This window comes from Natator depressus, chromosome 1, assembly GCF_965152275.1.
Source record: "Natator depressus isolate rNatDep1 chromosome 1, rNatDep2.hap1, whole genome shotgun sequence".
Classification (NCBI taxonomy): domain Eukaryota; kingdom Metazoa; phylum Chordata; order Testudines; family Cheloniidae; genus Natator; species Natator depressus.
In genome coordinates, this window is record NC_134234.1 from 32575432 (window position 1) to 32595836 (window position 20405).

At 42.1% G+C, this 20405-nt stretch overlaps 1 long non-coding RNA gene across 2 annotated transcripts in view; it reads right to left on the minus strand.

The window, feature by feature from the left end:
• Window positions 1-1307: 1307 nt before the first annotated feature.
• LOC141981597 (uncharacterized) overlaps window positions 1308-20405 on the minus strand; it is a 105745-nt gene continuing 86647 nt past the window's right edge. The window contains exon 3 of one of the 2 annotated variants that reach the window (XR_012637848.1): window positions 1308-1362. This is a non-coding gene — a long non-coding RNA (uncharacterized LOC141981597). Of the gene's footprint in view, window positions 1363-6521; window positions 6573-20405 lie in introns of those variants that run through there. The other variant, XR_012637847.1, reaches the window with a different exon arrangement.

Below are 20405 nucleotides of genomic sequence, written 5' to 3' on the forward strand. Positions count from 1 at the left end.
CTGCCGGTAGCATGTTCTTCTGGCCACATTTGGGGATTATCTCTGCCAGGCTGATGACTCTTCCTGCAGTTGCACTTTATCACTCTTCCAGTCTCTCTCCCCCAGGATTTGACTGCTCGCTCTTCATGGCTTGGCCCTCCAGCCAGGTCACTGTGTTTTTCATCTTCCGGGGAATCAAAGTCTCTCAGGACCCACTATCCCAGGCAGTCTTCCCATTCGCTGCCCCTTTACAGTGCCACTTCCCCAGTGGCTGGTAGAAGAACCCAGGCCTGCCCCCTACACTGGGTTCTAGCCCAGGGACCCTACAACAAGCAGTCATGTCTGCATAGTCCTGAACTTTACTGCTGTATCCCTGGGCTACTTCCTACCTTGTTTTCTTTCATCCTGAAAGTGACTTCTACTGCAGTCTCTGCAGCCCACCTCTAGTCTCAGCTATTCAGCTACTTTATACAGGCCCCTCCTGTTTCAGTTAAGTTGAACTTCATCTCTAATTAGTCCTTCCTCCCTGGCTTCTCCTCCAAGTGCAGCCTAGGCAGTTAATAAGTCCACCTGGCCACCTTAGCCCCTTCAGGCCTTGTGTGGGGTGGACATCCCATCAGAAATGGTCTAGGTATTCTTGGTCCTGCCTCAACTTCTAATATGACTTAGCAATAATGATACTGGACATTCGTGAAGGATTTAGGCACCTAAGAACAGGATGACTCAGAAGATACCATCCCTATAGAAGGTTCTGGATTCTGCCATCCAAGTTCCTCGCATTTTATCAGGGTGGAATAGGAGAAACGTCTAACCAAATGGCACAGACATAGCCACTCCCATCTTGCATTTTCGTGTAGTTTAAAGTTTAGAACAAGCCTAAGGTGCTTCTAGTAGCATTTATATTTGTGTGTATAAATTTACAGCCCTCTTGAATTCCCGTGAGTTTTAATTGGTAATATGTTTTTTAATCTTTTACTTTTGTGTAAACTCAAAAGTGAATTGTTGTCCTTGACTGATTTGGAGTATTTACTTGTTGATGATTTTTGAATGGTATGAAAACTGACAGCAAAGGAGGCAGAACAACCTGAAGGTAACTGTCAAAAAATCCAATTTTCATGAGACACTCATGCTGACAGAGTCCCCTCTGGTGATGAATAACCATGTGGGCCAGTTCTTCTCTCCTTATACAATAGTCATAAGCTATTGTCTCTTAGCCCATGGGGCTGCTTCTTCCAAGAACTCTCTTGGCGCATTCAACTATCTTTGTAAATCTTCAGCATCTACTCCAGACAGTAAACATAGGCTGTTTCCATGGGTGCCCATTGTGCTTCTTTTGATTGGGTCAGCTCTCAGACTACATCTCCTGTTTCACTCCCAACAGTTCTGGAACACAGTATACTACGTTATATAACTCAAATTGTTTCCCATACAAACATCTCGCAATAACCATGACAATAAGCTAGACTTCTGCTTTCAGCAGAGACCACACATGACCCCATTCGGTGTAATATAGAGAAAATGCTCAGACACAGATATAATGTCCCTGCCAGCAAATGTCTGGGAACGTTTGCGCCTCTTTTTGTCACTGTGTATTGTATTTTGCTGCAGTACCACAGAGCAGTATTGTGAGGATTATTTCCAAAGATGAATTCCCTCTCATGCTCCAAAGCAACATTTACAGTACATATGATACACTCTCCTTCATTAATTTACTTCCTGCATGAGGGACATTTAAATTCTCTTGATTGCTTTGTCATATTTGACTGTTCCAAACAAAGCCAAACAGAACATTCCAGAAACTTTTGCTCTCACAGCTTCACATTAGAAGGACTAGCATTATCTAATGCTTAAAGTAAAGGCCTTTGAGTCAGGGGCTCTCAGATCTAATCCAGGCTCTGCTTCAATTTACTGTGTTACTTTGAACAAATTTTTTATCTTCTGTGTCTCAGTTTCCCTTTCTGAAAAACAGGGAATAAAGATATTTAACCTACTTCACAGGGATGTTTAGTAACATCTATAATTTAGTAACATCTATAAAGTGCACTGAGATCTTCTGATGGAAGTTGCCTTAGAAGTGCTAATTATTCTTTTACTGGATTATGGTCGTGGACAAATTTCTTTTAGATCCACATGGCGGATCTCGGTTCTGATATTATTCTTTATCTATTACCCTATATATGCAAAGAGCTCAGAAAGGGAATATATCTGCTGTGCAGAGCTAAGAGGAAAATTGTACTATAATTAGTAATTTTTTTTACAGTGGTGGAGTATCCAGTTGCACTCTCCCTATATACCCAGAGGCTAAAATACATATGATTTGGCTAATTTTATTTGCCAGAGTTTATTTTGGGTCATTTTTTAAAGAGAAGGGATGAAAATAAAACCCTTGATCAAAACTAAGAAGTGATCAGTATCAGATACAATTTCTATAGCTTTTCAGTATTTGAGTTCTAACAATGCAGTACTTTTCAGCTGAGAACTAAAACTGTTTGAACTAGGTCTGTCCATTAATCACAGTTAACTCACGCAAAAAATTAATTGTGATTAAAACATTAATTGTGATTAATCACAGCTTTAATCGCACTGTTAAACAAAAGAATACCACTTGAAATATATTAAATATTATGGATGTTTTTCTACATTTTCATATATATTGTATTCTGTGTTGTAATTGAAATCAAAGTGTATATTATTTTTATTACAAATATTTGCACTGTAAAAATAGTAAACAAAAGAAATAGTACTGTACTACAATCTCTTTATCGTGTAAGTGCAACTTACAAGTATAGATTTTTTTTGTTACATAACTGCACTCAAAAACAAAACAACGTAAAACTTTAGAGCCTACAAATCCACTCAGTCCTACTTCTTGTTCAGCCAATCACTAAGGCAAAAAAGTTTGTTAACATTTACTGTTGATAATGCTGCCCTCTTCTTATTTACAATGTCACTTAGAAATGAGAACAGGTGTTCGCATGGCACTTTTATAGCCAGCATTTCAAGGTATTTATCTGCCAGTTATTCTAAACATTCATATGCCCCTTCATGCTTAGGCCACCATTCCAGAGGACATGCTTCCATGCTGATGATGCTCATTAAAAAAATAATGCATTAGTTAAATTTGTGACTGAACTCCTTGGGGGAAAATTTTATGTCTCCTACTCTGTTTTACTCATGTTCTGCCATATATTTCATGTTATAGCAGTCTCGGATGATGACCCAGCACACGTTGTTCATTTTAAGAACACTTTCTCTGCAGATTTGAAAAAACACTGACAAAACAAAAGGTACCAATATGAGATTTCTAAAGATAGCTACAGTACTCGACCCAAGGTTTAAGAATCTGAAGTGCCTTCCAAAATCTGAGAGGGACGAGGTGTGGAGCATGCTTTCCGAAGTCTTAAAAGAACAACACTCTGATGCGGAAACTACAGAACCTGAACCACCAAAAAGGAAAATCAGCCTTCTGCTGGTGGCAACTGACTCAGATGATGAAAATGAACATGTGTCGGCCCGCACTGCTTTGGATGGTTATCGAGCAGAACCCATTACCTGGAATGGTGGTTGAAGCACGAAGGGACATATAAATCTTTAGTGCATCTGGCACATAAATATCTTGTGATGCTGGCTACAACAGTGCCAGGTGAATGCCTGTTCTCACTTTCAGGTTGTATTGTAAACAAGAAGCGGGCAGCATTATCTCCTGTAAATGTAAACAAACTTGTTTGTCTGAGCGATTGGCTGAACAAGAAGTAGGACTGAGTAGACTTGTAGGCTCTAAAGTTTTGCATTGTTTTATTTTTGAATGCAGGGGTTTTTTTGTACATAATTCTACATTTGTAAGTTCAACTTTCATGATACAGTACGTGTACTAGGTAAATTGAAAAATACTATTTCTTTTGTTTTTTACAGAGCAAATATTTGTAGTAAAAAATAAATATAAAGTGAGCACCGTACACTTTGTATTCTGTGTTGTAACTGAAATCAATATATTTGAAAATGTAGAAAATATCCAAAACTATTTAAATAAATCGTATTCTATTATTGTTTAACAGTGTGATTAACAGTGCAATTAATTTTTTAATTGCATGATTAATTGTGATTGTGATTAATTTTTTTTAATCACTTGACAGCCCTGGTTTGAACTATTCATCTTGAAAACACTCATTATCAGCTTTGGTTTGAGTTCATCCTCCATTCATAAAGCTACATTCATTTCATGCAATTGATTGTTTAATATAAGTATTATAATTTTAGAAAAGAGGTGATTTGGAGCAATTAGTACTCCAATTAGTACATCAAGTTGTACAGCAGCCAACCTATATAACCCTGTGATCCTATTTTCCTCAACTTCTTCCTCCCACAAGCTGGCCTTCCTTTGTTATCACACTCATTCGTGTATCCTGACTCAAATTAGATTCCACACTCTGTGGTATAGGGGCTGTGCTTGAACAGTGCCTGGCATAATAGAGCCCTGATCATTCCTGGGGCCTCTAATTTAAAAAGTGAAAAATAATAGGAATTTTTAAATAATGTGGACAATTCCTTTCACTACATTTCACATATCCCCATCCTTTGAGGAGTCCCATTGACTCATAAGGGTACTTCCATGTGCACCCCCTTGGAGGCTATTGGCCTGTGCATGTACAGAAGTCCAAGCAAATGTGTCAGAGATATCAATGATAATACCCATTCCCACAATGCCACATTTAAAAAAGAAAATACGACTCATGGGTCACAATACAGTAATTCACACGAAAGTTGTCAGTCATGAGGAATTATGAGAACAATTATAGCCTTTATCTAACCATAAAAAAAAAGTTTAAAATCCTATGGAGCCAGATTTTGCAACCCTTACTCACACGGCATAATACCTTATTCTGTGAGTAGTCCCATTCATTTCAAAGGGACTTCTAAGAGTAAGGTACCACTCAAATGCAAGTAAGAATGGCCGTATCTGGCTCTGAACTAATAGTTTAAATCCATACTTCTGTAGAGAGGATACAAAGATCACAACATTTATAGTAATTCATAACTTGCTCAGTAACAAGCTATGTGGGGGTTTGAAGACCACCTAATGCTGTATTTGTAAATTGCATAGAGATCTTTGGTTGAAAATTGCATTGGAAATGTAAGGTACAATTAATAAAACAAACAATGGGAGAAAGTTAACTATTTTAACACAGAATTATGTGTTTTCTTTTCTCCTCAATTTATATATAGTGAATAAAACGTTAAAGGTTTGAATTATATTAGTGTGATAAACTTATTTTTATTACGTTGTAAACATCTAGTTTCTAATCTGACTCAGTGTGCTTTTACGCCTGATAAATTTTAATGGTTGTAACTTTGTTATTCCTCAGACAAGGTTGTGGTAGGCTTCACTCCTGGTCAGTTTCTTCCCACCCTAGCCCACTATGATTACTTCAAACAGTATCAAGAAACACCAACAACTAACTCCTCTCCTGAAATCTCAATGCATTGCAGGGTAATTAAAGAGAAGACCCCAACCACCGTGTATGGATACCTATAATTTACATAGACAAGAGTCCCATTGTTATAGCTTGTACAGCTACAAGGTAACTTCAAAAGCTGGCCATGTATATATTTTTGTCTTTCTTTCCCAAAGAACAGAGGACAGACAATGGCTGACCCAGCTTCTCCTCACCTACGGCAATACTTACAATACAATACTTATACAGCCCCCACCACTGCAGCATCTGAGCACCTCATGGCCCTGAGAGTGAAGATAGTGGAGGACTGGAGAGAACAAATTTCTACATCTATCCATGTCTCGCTTGACTATTTCGCTCCTGGGCTCGAAATTTGGCCACTAATGCCTATCACTTACACTCCTCTTTCCTGTGTCTACAAATAAATGCTTCAGAGGAATGTTGGTTCCTAAGTTAATACTTTTCTTGTCAAACAAATTAAATTAGCGCAAGTTTAACACAGCACTGGAGCTTTTATATAGCTGTGAGTCACTATAACCTTTCTTTCTCAGTCTTTTCTGTACATATATATTTTTTGAAGTTATTCTTACCTGGGGTAGCTAAAGCCATTTAACCTTCACCATTGGTCATCAATCAGCACAAAGTGGGTGTCTTTTGTACAGAACTTATGTAAACTCACCTAATAAACATGCTTCAGTGTTTCCCAGGTCTCAGAATTATGGAGTCACAGACGCCCCTCCTGCTGTTTGTTGGGGGGATTTTGCGCTCAGTGTGACAAAGCAAATGCAATACAAAATCTTCCATGTTAAGAATGAATGGATATTTCCTCATCTTTGACTTGTTATTGTGAAGAACATTATGGTGATGTCCAATAAGAAGAATTTTACAGTCAGACATAATGTCTCTTGCTGAACTAAACAGCCCAGATTAGGCAATATACTTGTAGTGGTAGTTACAATTTGTACACACCATCATCATCAGTACAGAAAACACAGCATTATATATTTGAATGTTGCCAGATTGTTGTCTTTGAGCTTAGATGGTCAACAGCAACGCCAATATAACTGTCTTTCCATTTAATGGATGTAAAGTATTTGGAAGTTTTGCATGCGTTGCTGTAGAGTCATTGCATATCACCAGCTATGAGAGATAAGAATGTTATATATCGTAATGAAAGACCTGGCTTGGTACATTACCACAGACAATTTCCAGAACTTTTTTTTTCAAGTCAGACAAAAAACAAAAACAATCTGACTTGGCCAAAACAACACAACTTTAAAAACTCAAAGGAGGTTTGCATCCATTCGTATTTTACATGAATCAGTTTGCCCATCCTTAACTCACAATAACTATATTTCATATGCACGCTTACTGTTAAAATGTCTGGGTTAAATTACTTCAAAATGTTTTACTGACGGACTAGGATGGCTCCATCTATTACTATCTGCACAAACTATGTGTGGAGCTTTTTTGTTTTTAAAACTAAAGTTAAGACTTTTAAAAGTGATTTGTGATATGGGTACTTGTCAAGGTTCCTCCCCCACTCTGAACTCTAGGGTACAGATGTGGGGACCTGCATGAAAAACCTCCTAAGCTTATCTTTACCAGCTTAGGTCAAAACTTCCCCAAGGTACAAAATATTCCACCCTTTGTCCTTGGATTGGCCGCTACCACCACCAAACTAATACTGGTTACTGGGGAAGAGCTGTTTGGAAACGTCTTTCCCCCCAAATACTTCCCAAAACCTTGCACCCTCCTTCCTGGACAAGGTTTGGTAAAAAGCCTCACCAATTTGCCTAGGTGACTACAGACCCAGACCCTTGGATCTTAAGAACAATGAACAATCCTCCCAACACTTGCACCCCCCCTTTCCTGGGAAATGTTGGATAAAAAGCCTCACCAATTTGCATAGGTGACCACAGACCCAAACCCTTGGATCTGAGAACAATGAAAAAGCATTCAGTTTTCTTACAAGAAGACTTTTAATAAAAATAGAAGTAAATAGAAATAAAGAAATCCCCCCTGTAAAATCAGGATGGTAGATACCTTACAGGGTAATTAGATTCAAAACATAGAGAACCCCTCTAGGCAAAACCTTAAGTTACAAAAAAGATACACAGACAGAAATAGTTATTCTATTCAGCACAGTTCTTTTCTCAGCCATTTAAAGAAATCATAATCTAACACGTACCTAGCTAGATTACTTACTAAAAGTTCTAAGACTCCATTCCTGGTCTATCCCCGGCAAAGACAGAATATAGACAGACACACAGACCCTTTGTTTCTCTCCCTCCTCCCAGCTTTTGAAAGTATCTTGTCTCCTCATTGGTCATTTTGGTCAGGTGCCAGCGAGGTTACCTTTAGCTTCTTAACCCTTTACAGGTGAGAGGAGCTTTCCCCTGGCCAGGAGGGATTTCAAAGGGGTTTACCCTTCCCTTTATATTTATGACAGTACTCAATTAACACACCTTCAATGGGTCTGATTTTCAGAAAATGCAAAGCACTCAGTCTCTGACTACCAGGCCCCTTTAAAATGTTTCACAATGTGGACCTGTGACGGGGTGCGACTCTCCACTGTGGTGCCTCCTGCTGGCTGTCCCAGGGATTAGCTCTGCTAACCACCGTGCCTTCTTCCGGTGATGTCTCACTGCTGTCACTTCTGATCTTGGACCCATGTCGCTCCAGGACCACAACATCCTCTGTAAGACACAGATCTCTGGCTGCACCACATTCTGTGCTCTCCTTCTTCCGGGGGGGCTGCAGTCTGCTGTCCAGCCACTTCCCACAGTGGCAACTGCAGCCCAATGTCCGGCCACTTCCTCAATGGTGAGTGGGGGTGGGGGAGACCTGGGCCTGCCCACTACTGCGGGTTCCTGCCCAGGGACCCTGTAGATGGCTGCCACTTGCTGCGTCCCCTCCGATCCTAGGCCACTTCCCCGTAGCCCCAGCACCCTCTTTACCTTGCCTCAGAGTCAGGGCAGACACCCCTCATAGGACCCAAAAACTGAAGAACCTCAAAATGACTAGTCATTTTTGACAATCTCAGAGTAAGGGCTTGTCTTCATGCACAGCACTACTCCATTGTAGTGCTTTAGAGGAGACACTACTACACCAACAGGAGGGCGTCTCATAAGAACATAAGAGCAGCCATACTGGGTCAGACCAAAGGTCCATCTAGCCCAGTATTCTGTCTTCCAACAATGGCCAATGTCGGTGCCCCAGAGGGAATGAACAGAACAGGTAATCATCAAGTAATCCATCCCATCACTATTTCCCAACTTTTGGCAAACAGAGGCTAGGGACACCTTCCCTGCCCATCCTGGCTAATAGCCATTGATGGGCCTATACTCCATTAATTTATCTAGTTCTCTTTTGAACCCTGTTATAATCTTGGCCTTCACAACATCTTCTGGCACAGACTTCCACTGGTTGACTGAAGATTCTCCCATCAGGCATAGTTAATCCACCTCCCCAAGAGGTAGTAGCTGCATCAGCAGGAGAAGCTCTCCCATCAACTTAGTGCTAACTGTACAGGGGGTTAGGTTGGTATAACTATGTCACTCAGGGATGTGGATTTTTCACATGATATAGGTCTGTAGTATAGACCTGGCTTAAATGTGTACTCAATTATAGCACTCTGTGGTTTTCCAGACACATACCATACAATTTTTTTGCTAAACATGTTGCAGGAGCTTTCTGTTTCGTCAATCCATGATCTAGAAAGCATAACACTACCTATGTCCCTGGCTCTACCATGCAAAGTCCAACAGCCTTATCCCAGAGCCTGCAGTTATGTGCTGAGAATACTATAGTACCTCAAATACCAGTGTGGTAAATGTTGACTTTTTAAAGCCAAACCACACTAGATGATAATCCATGCACAAATGAAGGGCATGTCAACAATAACAACACCCTAGAGTATCCATCAGTAAAAGCCTTTGTAATATTTTCTCCATTAACTACTTTTAATCTCATTGACAGCAGCTATGCAGCCATCTAGCAAACCAGTAGCCAGGCAGCTTTTGAGAAAGCTATTTACTAAACTGCAGTCATTCCTTTCAGAGTAATCTATTGTTTATGAAGCACTCCATGTAACTGTGGTCAATAATTACTGTGACGAGCCAAATTAAATAAAACTGAAGGCTGACTGATGCATGCAGGCTCAAGGGGGGGAAAACAGTGTATGCCTATGTGCTTTCCTTCCACTGTTGTGAATGGAAGGGAAGAAAAGCCAGGGGAACTGGGTCGAGAGTATACAATAGGAAGCAGAACCTTTAGAGCACGCTTCTCTTTCACCCGCAATCTTGCAGGAGCCCCTCGGCACCCACTCTGTAGGGTAGAGGCTGTGTAGATTAGGAGGGGGTTGGAGCCAGAGTGGAGCTGCTTTTTGTAGCATGTTCCCTTCTGAGCCTATAGCTATCCTCCTGAGAGTAAATACAAGCAGCATTTACTCCTGCTCCTTCCCTGTAACCTCCTCAGAGATGGTGGCTTTGTCCAGGCAGAGGAGACAAAGGCACATCTCAAATGAGCTATGCTGCCAAAGAGAGGTGGTGAGTCATCAGCAAAGCAGGGCTTGTAGCTCCCTTTCCCCATGACTCACTGGGCCTTGTACTGCCATGACTCTTACACACTTCTTCTCCACTAGAGGATCTTGTGGTCCCTTCTAGCCTTAAACTCTATGATTCTCTAACTCCTGTTGGGAGCATTCAGAGAGACCTACAAGTTGAATCTCCTGGCCTGTCCTGGGACTTCTTTTCTCCTCCTGTGGGCTTTTCTGCAAGAGACTAGTATGTGACTCTTACTGATATTTTGATCTGGATCCCTACTCTTCACCCATCTCCCTGCATTCAATACCTCCTGTCTCTCCCCCACTGGAGAGCACCGTATGCCTAACAGCCATGGAAAATGGAATACCTCCCTTAATCAATGTCAACAAGCACTGCATTATATGATCACTTACCATAGGCACCAACTCTGTGGGTGCTCCAGGGTTGGAGCACCTATGGGGAAAAAATGGTGGGTACTGAGCACCCACCAGCAGCCAGCTTCCCCCCGTTCCCCCCCCAGTGCCTCCTGCCCACCAGCAGCCCTACCTATCAGCACTCTCCCTCCCTCCCACTGCCTCGCACCCGCCACGGATCAGCTGTTCCATGGCATGCAGGAGACACTGGGGGGGGGAGAGGGGGAGGAGTAAGGGGGGATGCACTCATGGGCGGTGGAATGGGGCAGGAAGAGGCAGGGCAGGACTTGGGGGAAGGGGTGGAGTGGGGGCAGGGCCTGCGGCAGAGCCGGGGGGGTCAACACCTCCCAGCACATTAGAAAATCAGCAAGAGTTGCAAGCTTTCATCCTCCACAGGTTGAATTCTGTATATTAATCTTAAGTACTTATATGGTGCCTGTTTCCATAGTATCTGTGCACCTCACACTCTAATATTTTTATCCCCACAACACCCCTGTGAAGTAGGGAAGTGCTATTAGCCTCATTTGATAGATGAGCCATATAGAGACTGAGGCTCAGATCCCGAAAGATACTTAGCTGTCTAAAATCAATGGGAGTTAGACACCTAAATACCTTTGAGGATTTGGGCCTAAGTGCCATAGCCAGGGTTACCCAAGAAGTCTGTGGCAGAACTGTGAATTGAACCAGAAAATCTGAGTCCCAGGCTAGTATTCTGACCCCCAGGGCCACCCTTCCTCTAATTTGACTAAAATACAAATTATGAAATTTAACTTAGTTAAATCCTCTCTTACTTAAAGTTTGATTTTAAAATAGCTTTCCATAGAAAATTCTCGTGTCCTTTTTTACCATCTTGAAATTTTATTGATTTTGAAATTGGAAAATATTCCATTCCATCATGAAATTAGAGAGAAACCCAACCCTAAACATCTCCTCCCAAAATCCCCTGATCTAAAATCTCCACACTTTGGTGGGGTTCAAAATTCAGATCTGGATCTCAGTTTTGCTCTCTGAGTTTACATTTGTGTGAAATAGATTACCATATCATCACAGGGGAGAATAGGAAAGCCCTGTGCATAAGAGTTTACATAAATTCTGAGACCACGAATTGAAGTCAGACTCATCCAACATCATCTCATCTGAATCATCCAGTATTTTGAAAGATATTCTCTCTTTTACATACAGGTCACTTAGTCCTAGTAGTTGGCTAAATACTTATAAAAATATATAGTGGCAGCATTACATATAAAAATGGTAAAATCACTGAAAGTTACATTTTTTCCTTGGGACATGCTTATGTTCTTTCACAGAATTTCAGACATGTTGCTAAGAGTTCATTCTAATAGTGTGGCACATCTCTCCACAATGTGTACACCAAACCTTTATTATTATTACTATTTTAATTTCTGTGCTAGGAAAAGAAAAACAAAAATATTTACTGTGATGTACATTGATGCATGATACAGTCAGTGAGTGAGTAGTTCAACCTCCAGTTCCTGACCTGAGTTATTTTCTGGTGGTTTGAATACACATTTTATATCTTTGCTATACTCATTCTGTAATAGAAAAAAAAACTTTTATAGCTATTATAATTGCTACAAACTAATGAAATGTTAGAGCCTTTGGGTGGTGTGGCCACCAATCATGAACTTTTGATTCATTAAGTTACTTATTTTTTAGTGGGAGAATTTACTGTGTCTTTTCATCTTTGATTGCTTATTGATTGAGAGGAAGATTTACTAATTTTAAGGGATGTACGAAAAATTAATAACTTTTCCTGAAGCATGGCATACTGTACTTTGTCAGAATCATCAACATTTGAATTCTGGTCCACTGCTGTGAGAAATGCCTCTATAATACCAGGGTTGGAGTCTGCCAATTCTACATCAAAATTACAGGAAAAATTGCAAGTGTGCTCTAGGGGTACTTCACATCAGCAGTAGTTTTAGGCACACAAACCCAATCCCAAAAAATGTTTTTACTCTTTTTATATGTAATGCTGCTACAGTTTATTGGTTTAAGTATTCAGTCATCTACTAGGACTCCAGAGTATGTCTACACTACAAAATTAGGTCGATTTTATAAAAGTCGATCTTTAGAAAGCGATTTTATACAGTTGATTGTGTATGTCCCCACTAAGCGCAGTAGGTCGGCAGAGTGCATCCTCAATATGGTGGCTAGCATTGACTCATGGAGTGGTGCACTGTAGGTAGCTATCCCACAGTCTCTGCTGCCCATTGGAATTCTGGGTTAAGCTCCCAATGCCTGATGGGGCAAAAACATTGTCGCGGGTGGTTTTGGGTACATGTCATCAGTCTCCCCTCCCTCCCTCCCTCTCTTCCTCCTTGAAAGCAATGGCAAACAATCATTTCACACCTTTTTTCATGGGTTACCGTGCAGATTCCATAGCACGGCAAGCATGGAGCCCGCTCAGCTGAGCGCTGCTGTTGTGAGCATTGTAAACACCTCGCACATTATCCTGCAGTATGCGCAGAACCTGGCTAGGAGATGCCAACACGAGGACGATTGTGAAGAGGACACGAACACAGACATTCCTGAAAGCACGGGATGTGGCCATTGGGACATCATGGCAGCAGTGGGGCAGGTTAATACAGTGGAATGCTGATTCTGGGCCCAGCAAACAAGCACAGACTGGTGGGACCACATAGTGTTGCAGATATGGAATGATTCCCAGTGGCTGAGAAACTTTCGCATGCATAAGGCCACTTTCATGGAACTTTGTGAATTGCTTTCCCCTGCCCTGAAGCACAGGAATACCAAGATGAGACCTGCCCTGACAGTTGAGAAGTGAGTGGCGATAGCCCAGTGGAAGCTTGCAATGCCTGACTGCTACCTGTCAGTCAGGAATCAATTCAGAGTGGGCAAATCTACCGTGGGGGCTGCTGTGATCCAAGTAGCCAAGGCAATCAGTGACCTTCTGCTAGCAAGGGTAGTGACTCTGGGAAATGTGCAGGTCATAGTGGATGGCTTTGTTGCAATGGGGTTCCCTAACTGTGGTGGGGCGATAGATGGAACTCATATCCCTATCTTCGCACCGGACCACCTTCCCAACCAGTACATAAACTGCAAGGGGTACTTCTCAATGGTGCTGCAAGCACTGGTGGATCACAAGGGATGTTTCACCGACATCAACGTGGGATGGCCGGGAAAGGTGCATGACACTCACATCTTTACAAACTCTGGGCTGTTTGAACAGCTGCAAGAAGGGACTTACTTCCCAGACCAGAAAATTCCCGTTGGGGATGTTGAAATGCCAATAGTTATCTTTGGGGACCCAGCCTACCCCTTGCTCCTATGGCTCATGAAGCCATACACAGGCAGCCAGGACAGTAGTCAGGAGCTGTTCAACTACAGGCTGAGCAAGTGCAGAACGGTGGTAGAATGTGCCTTTGGAAGTTTAAAAGCTCGCTGGTGCTGTTTGCTGACTCGGTTAGATCTCAGCACAACCAATATTCCCATTGTTATTGCTGCTTGCTATGTGCTCCATAATATCTGAGAGAGTAAGGGGGAGATGTCTATGGCAGGGTGGGAGGTTGAGGCAAATTGCCCGGCAGCCAATTTTGAACAGCCAGACACTAGGGCGATTAGAAGAGCACAGCTCGGCATGCTGTGCATCAGAGAGGCTTTGAAAAACAGTTTCATGACTAGCCAGGCTATGGTGTGACAGTTGTGTGTGTTTCTCCTTGATGCAAAACCGCCCCCTTTGTTGAATTTACTTCCCTGTAAGCCAATCCCCTCTCCCATCTTCAACCACAGCTGGCAAAGAAATAAAGTCCCTATTGTTTTGAATCCATGTATTCTTTATTTATTTAAAAAAAGAGAGATCGCTAACAAGGTAGCCTGGTGGGGTGGGGGAGGAGGGAAAGACAAGGCCACATTGCTTATTGTAGCCACACTACAAATCAAAGCTGTTTGAATGACCACCTTCTGTTGCTTGGGCCATCCTCTGGAGTGGAGTGTCTGGGTGCCTGAAGTCTCTCCCTGCATTCTTGGGCATCTGGGTGAGGAGGATATAGAACTTGGCGAGGAGAGCAGGTGGTTATACAATGGATGCAGTGGTCGTCTGTGCTCTTGTTGCCTTTCCTGCAGCTCCACCAGATGCCTGATCATGTCTGTTTGCTCCCACATTAGCCTCAGCATCGCCTCCTGCATGTTCTGATCACGCTCACTGAATGCTTCCTGGCCTCTGCCACCAAATGCCTCCATGCATTCAGCTGTACTCTATCAGTACAGGAGGACTGCATGAGGTCAGAAAACATGTAATCACAAGTGCGTTTTTTTCGCCTTCTAATCTGTGATACCTCATGGATGGAGTTGATACGGGGAGCATAGAAACATTTGCACCTGTAGGGGGGATAAAAAGGGAGAGTAAAATTTAAGAAGATACATTTCTGAGAACAAAAGGGAGACTCTTTCACAGTGAATCAAGCAATTCACAGCAGACAGCACATGTGCTTTAGGTACAAAGTTGCATGGTTTCAAACTGCAGCACCCTCCTTTCTTATAGCAAGCAATGCCAGTTGGGTTTTCCATTTAAAAGGAGGGGCTGCAGTTTTGGGTTAGATGTGCAGCACCCCCCTCCCCACACCGCGTTGCTATTCTCCAGAATGATCCCTTTTAGCCAAGCGCAAACAGCCCAGCATGAACAGGGTCCTTTTACTGTTCCCTTACAAAAATTCCCCTGTTTCAACCAGGAGACCATGAATGATATCACTCTCCTGAGGCTGACACAGAAAGATAAAGACCGAATGTTGCATGAATGCGACCAAAACCCAGGACCATTTGCTGCCATGCTTTGTGCTGCAATGGTTCCAGACTACTTGCTACTGGCTTGGCATGGTAAAGTGTCCTACTGTGGAGGATGAAATAAGGCAGCCCTCCCCATAAACCTTCTGCAAAGGCTTTCAGAGTATCTCCAGAAGAGCTTCATGGAGATGTCCCTGGAGGATTCCCACTCCATCCCCAGACACATTAACAGACTTTTCCAGTAGCTGTACTGGCCGCGAATGCATCCCAATTCTTCAGGGCAAATCAAACATTAAACACAATTACTTTTAACCCATGTAGTATAGTTACAAATGTGCACTCACCAGAGGTGCCTTCTCCACCTTCAGGGACCGGGAACCCGCTTTGGGCGGGTATTGGCTCCAGGGTGACGAAAAGGTCCTGGCTGCCGGGAAGAACAGATTCTCTGCTTGCCTGCGGCGCATTCTCCTCCTCCTCTTCCTCATCCACAAAATCCTCCTCCGTGTTGCATGAGACTCCCCTCTTGCAGGTGTCCACGGACAGTAGTGGGGTACTGGTAGGGTTCCTCCCCCAGAATGGCATGCAGCTGATCATAGAAGCGGCATGTATGGGGCTCTCACCCAGAGTGACCGTTTGCCTCCTTTGTCTTGTAGTAGGCTTGCCTGAGCTCCTTAACTTTCACGCGGCACTGCTGTGTGTCCCTGGTGTAGCCTCTCTCCACCATGCCCTGTGCAATTTTGGCATACATATTAGCAGTTCTTCTTTTTGATTGGAGTTCTACCTGCACAGATTCTTCTCCCCATACAGCAATCAGATGCAGTGTCTCCCGTTCGCTCCATGCAGGAGCTCGTTTGCGATTCTGGGGGGACTGCATGGTCACCTGTGCTGCTGAGCTGGCCATGCTGACCAAACAGGAAATTAAATTCAAAAGTTCCCGGGGCTAATGCATCAGAGTTGAAAGTGCTGTCCAGAGCAGTCACATTGGAGCACTCTGGGTTAGCACCCAGAGGCTAATACCGTTGAATTGCACAACACTGCATCTGCATTACCCCAAATTTGACCCCAGAAGGTCGATTTTAGCGCTACTCCCCTCATTGGGGAGGAGTACAGCAGTCGATTTTAAGAGCCCTTTAGGTTGACGGTATGGGGTTGGTTGTGTAGCCACATTGCTTATAAAATCAACCTAACACGGCTAAATTCGACCTAACCTCATAGTGTAGACCAGGGCTCAGTGATTTCAGCTGTAACAGACCAAGGCTCTTTCAAAATACTGGATGACTTACCTGAGATGATGTTGGAAGTTTCTACCTTCTACTTGTCTATTATTGGTTCCTAGAGCAGGGAAGAAATTGTTCAGCTGACCTTTTCTACTCCTCTCCTGGAGAGCTGCATTTCAGCTCCAACCCTGTAGCTTCTCAGTCCATGTAGGGATGTCACTAGAGGCTACAGAGGCTCACTAGAGGCTATCAAGCCTCAGAGACCTATAAAAGTGGCAGTGGACAGAGGTGGTTCTGGCACCATTTTCATGTTCACAGGCAGGTGGGAGGCAGTGCAAGGGATACCTATTTCCGCTTGCAGTGGAATAAATCCTGTATATGATGGGTGCATGTGCCTTCAAGAGGAAGGGCAAGGAATTGGAGTGTCTATTTTTCTTCACATTGAAAAAAGAAGGCTTTTCTCATCATCATAATTACATGAGGAGGCAAATACCGTTGTATTAAGTTCCTCTTGCTGGAACTGTATTTACTTTATTCCATAAAAGGATCCTGACAGACTGATTTTCAAAACCCAAACACACTAGAAAGTTATGCACACTGACAATCTGGCAGCATAAAAGCGTCTTAATGGAGCCTTCTGAGAATTCTCCCTTTACAGAGGACTCCCTCAAATTATAGGTGAACAACACTGGAAGGTATTTACGATCATACTACTGAACCTACTGAAAACCTGTTTCAATCCAAAAATGAGAGAGAACCAGTGTGGTTTCCATACAGGTTGATCTTCAACCGGGCTATATATGCCTTGTGGAACATTATCTTGAACTGCAGAGGTTAGGAAAGTCCCATTAGAAAACACAGGAGATTGGTACCATTTTTTATATTATTGTTATAAGAGGCGAGGACATCAAACCATATTTGCTGGAAGATAGAACCCCATTTCTGTACCAATTACACACACAAACAGTAACAGAAATTGTGTATTTGGCAAGGTCCAGAGAAGAACATACAAATGAGTACAGGCATGAAAAGACTTCCATATGAGGAGTGACGGAAAGAGTTAAGAGTATTTAGAGTGTAGACATACAAGCAGTGACTTGATAAGAGTGTAATACCACAATGAATACTATAAAGAATATCATTCACGGGCACCTTGTTACAAGAGCAAGGGGACAACCACTAACAAGGCAACAAATTTAAAATGGATATAAGTGGGACTTTTTAAATCACAGCATTTAGACTGTGGAAATCACTGCCACAACAATTGGGGCCATGAGTTTAGTGGGATTGAAAAAGGAGTAAATGTATTAATAATAAGGATATACACAGTGACATCAGCTATGATAAAAATTTACAGATTTGTATGAACTCTCATGCTTCAAGGTATAATCTTGCCATTAAATTCCTGGTATTAGGAAGTCAATGGTAGCTCGATCTGAGCGTGAACTGCAGTGTCAGACCCCAAATTTTTAGCTGCAAAACAGAATTCACCGCAGAAAGGGAAACTCACTTAAATTTTAACAGGAGCTTTTGCTTGGCAGAGTCCAACTGTTTTGTCCTGGGGTTTCACCCTTGCAGCCACACACAGAGAATGCAATCTAATTTGTACCAATCCCCAAAGGCCATATTCATTCTTTCTTTTGCTCACACGTTGCAGGGGAGCCAGAAGGTTGTGGGAGAAGAACAGCTTCCCATGTCCCCAATTCCACTGAAGACTTTCCCTGGGTATGCTGCAGTATCAAAGCTCTGGGTTGGGATGGGGTGGGCTGAGGCAGGCCACTTTCTGCAACATCATCCTCTGATCCCTCTGAGATTCCCACTTGTCAAATAATGATGCCCTGGTCTGAATTAGCTTATATAGTGATCTGCTGCGCTGCATCAACCTCACATCCTGAGGTGCTGGAGATCTCATCACAGCACAACTCCTAAAGCAACTATGCTAGGATGTCAGTGCGGGGACCCACAGGCAGATCTCCCAAGACACAGACTCTCCTGCAGTTTTGAGAACTGCCTGGATCTTGAGAGATTCACCCATTTAAGGGATGAACCCCCTTCAAAAAAATTAGGAGAAAACTCAGTGAGCTGAAATGTATAGTTTCCTGCCCCTCCTTCCCCCCGCCAACAGGTTTGCTATCCTAAAAGAAGAATCTGATCCTAGATTTCAAAGTGCCTGTTATTTAGAAAAGTCTGTTCTTACCACTAACATCCCTTCCCTTTACAACCTTTCTCTCAGTAATAGATTGTGTGGTCACATAGCACCAAATTCTCCTCTCTGGTGCATCAGTACAACTCCATTGAGGTCATTTGGGTTGCACCAAACCAGAATTTGTCCCTTACTCTGTTTTTTACTGCTGTGAACTTCTTTAAAAACACCATCATTCAATTACACCACTCTTCATAATATAGGATAAGCGGCTACATTACTAACAGAGCTACACCTTAGGTGCTTAGAACTATAGTCATCAGTTGTGCAGAATTTCTGACACATGGAAATGTTTGCTGCCTGAGTAAAATGATGTGACCTTTAATCGTTTGTGGAAGATTGTAATTAGAGATAACTTAAACCTGGCCAAAAATAGTTGAATTATAGTTGATTAAGGGCCTGATCTTGCTCCTATTGATTTCAATATGAACAAGAGCAAGCTCCAAAGCTCTGATCCAGCAAAGCACTTGAAACTATAAATGTATTTAGAGTTAAGCATGTGTTTAAGGCCCCAGTTCTGGAAATAAGCACATGCTTTGCTGATGGGAGAGGGCAAGGGCTAAGACAATATCCTGAAAATAAAATTCAGTTACTTTAAACTATTACTTGGATGTCTTCCTCTTAAGAAGGACAAATATTGTGCATGAATATTATCGAGAGACATTTAGATCGTATGGTGATGGGGGACAACTGAGAATCTAGATGAACAAGATTCTGGGATGCAACACCTCTCATTACTATACACCAGACTCATGCTTTCACCGGTATTTAAAATAATCAGCCATCACCTACTGTATAAAGGAGACATAACTTTGCTGAGTTCATTATTTCTGACTTTCATTTATTTACTTTTAGGCAAATTTTGGTGCAGTTTTCAGGAGGGAATCTCATTTAGCAGGGCTGAATACGCAGTTTTATTTGCTCTTAGAAAGAATGGTGTGTACATGTAAGCTGGGGAAGAAAACAGATCTATGGCTTTATTCTTTATCTTCTGGGGAGGAGGGTTGTAATTAACATTTTGTGGGTTTGGGGTTTTTTAATCTTTTAGCAAGCTTAATTTTTTATGTTTGAATTATGCATTATTTTACAGCAATTCAAAGTGGGCTATACAATAGTCTTTGTAATGATCTTGGGGTTCATTTAACAAAAAAAACAGTGAATGAAAAAGGAATACAACAAAATGTAGAGCATCTCTGGCAAACTGCTGCACACAGCCATGCAGTGTTCCCAATCCCTGCCTCCAGGGCACATCTCCAAATTCCCACACTCACAACACAGTCCCTGAGGGAGCATCCAAATCACAATATTTCATAAACATATCTCTACAGTCTTTTAGGCTGTAAACTCTCTGGAGCAGGGACTGTCCTTTTCTATGTGTTTTGTACAGCTCCTAGCACAATGGGGTCCCCATTTGATTGGCTTCCAAATGCTACCACAACATAAATATTAAATAATAATTATAACACTGCACTTAGCAGGATAAATAGAAGGACATGGTCCCTGCTTTGAATGTATTACAGTCTAAGGCTGTGATCCTGCAAAAATTTACACATGTGCTTAAGTTTACTTACTTTCGTTCATCAATTCATGTATCTGAAATATATAATCTAGTAAATATGTGTTTGTTCTTTTTATTAAATACATGTATTGGCAGCTTTGCTAGTTTGGTTCTCCTCTCTAAGGTCTTTTCTTTGGTTCTCTTTTCTTTGTTTATTTAAGGAGGATTGAGCTTTTATGAAAAAAGAAAAGGAGGACTTGTGGCACCTTAGCGACTAACCAATTTATTTGAGCATGAGCTTTCATGAGCTACAGCTCACTTCATCGGATGC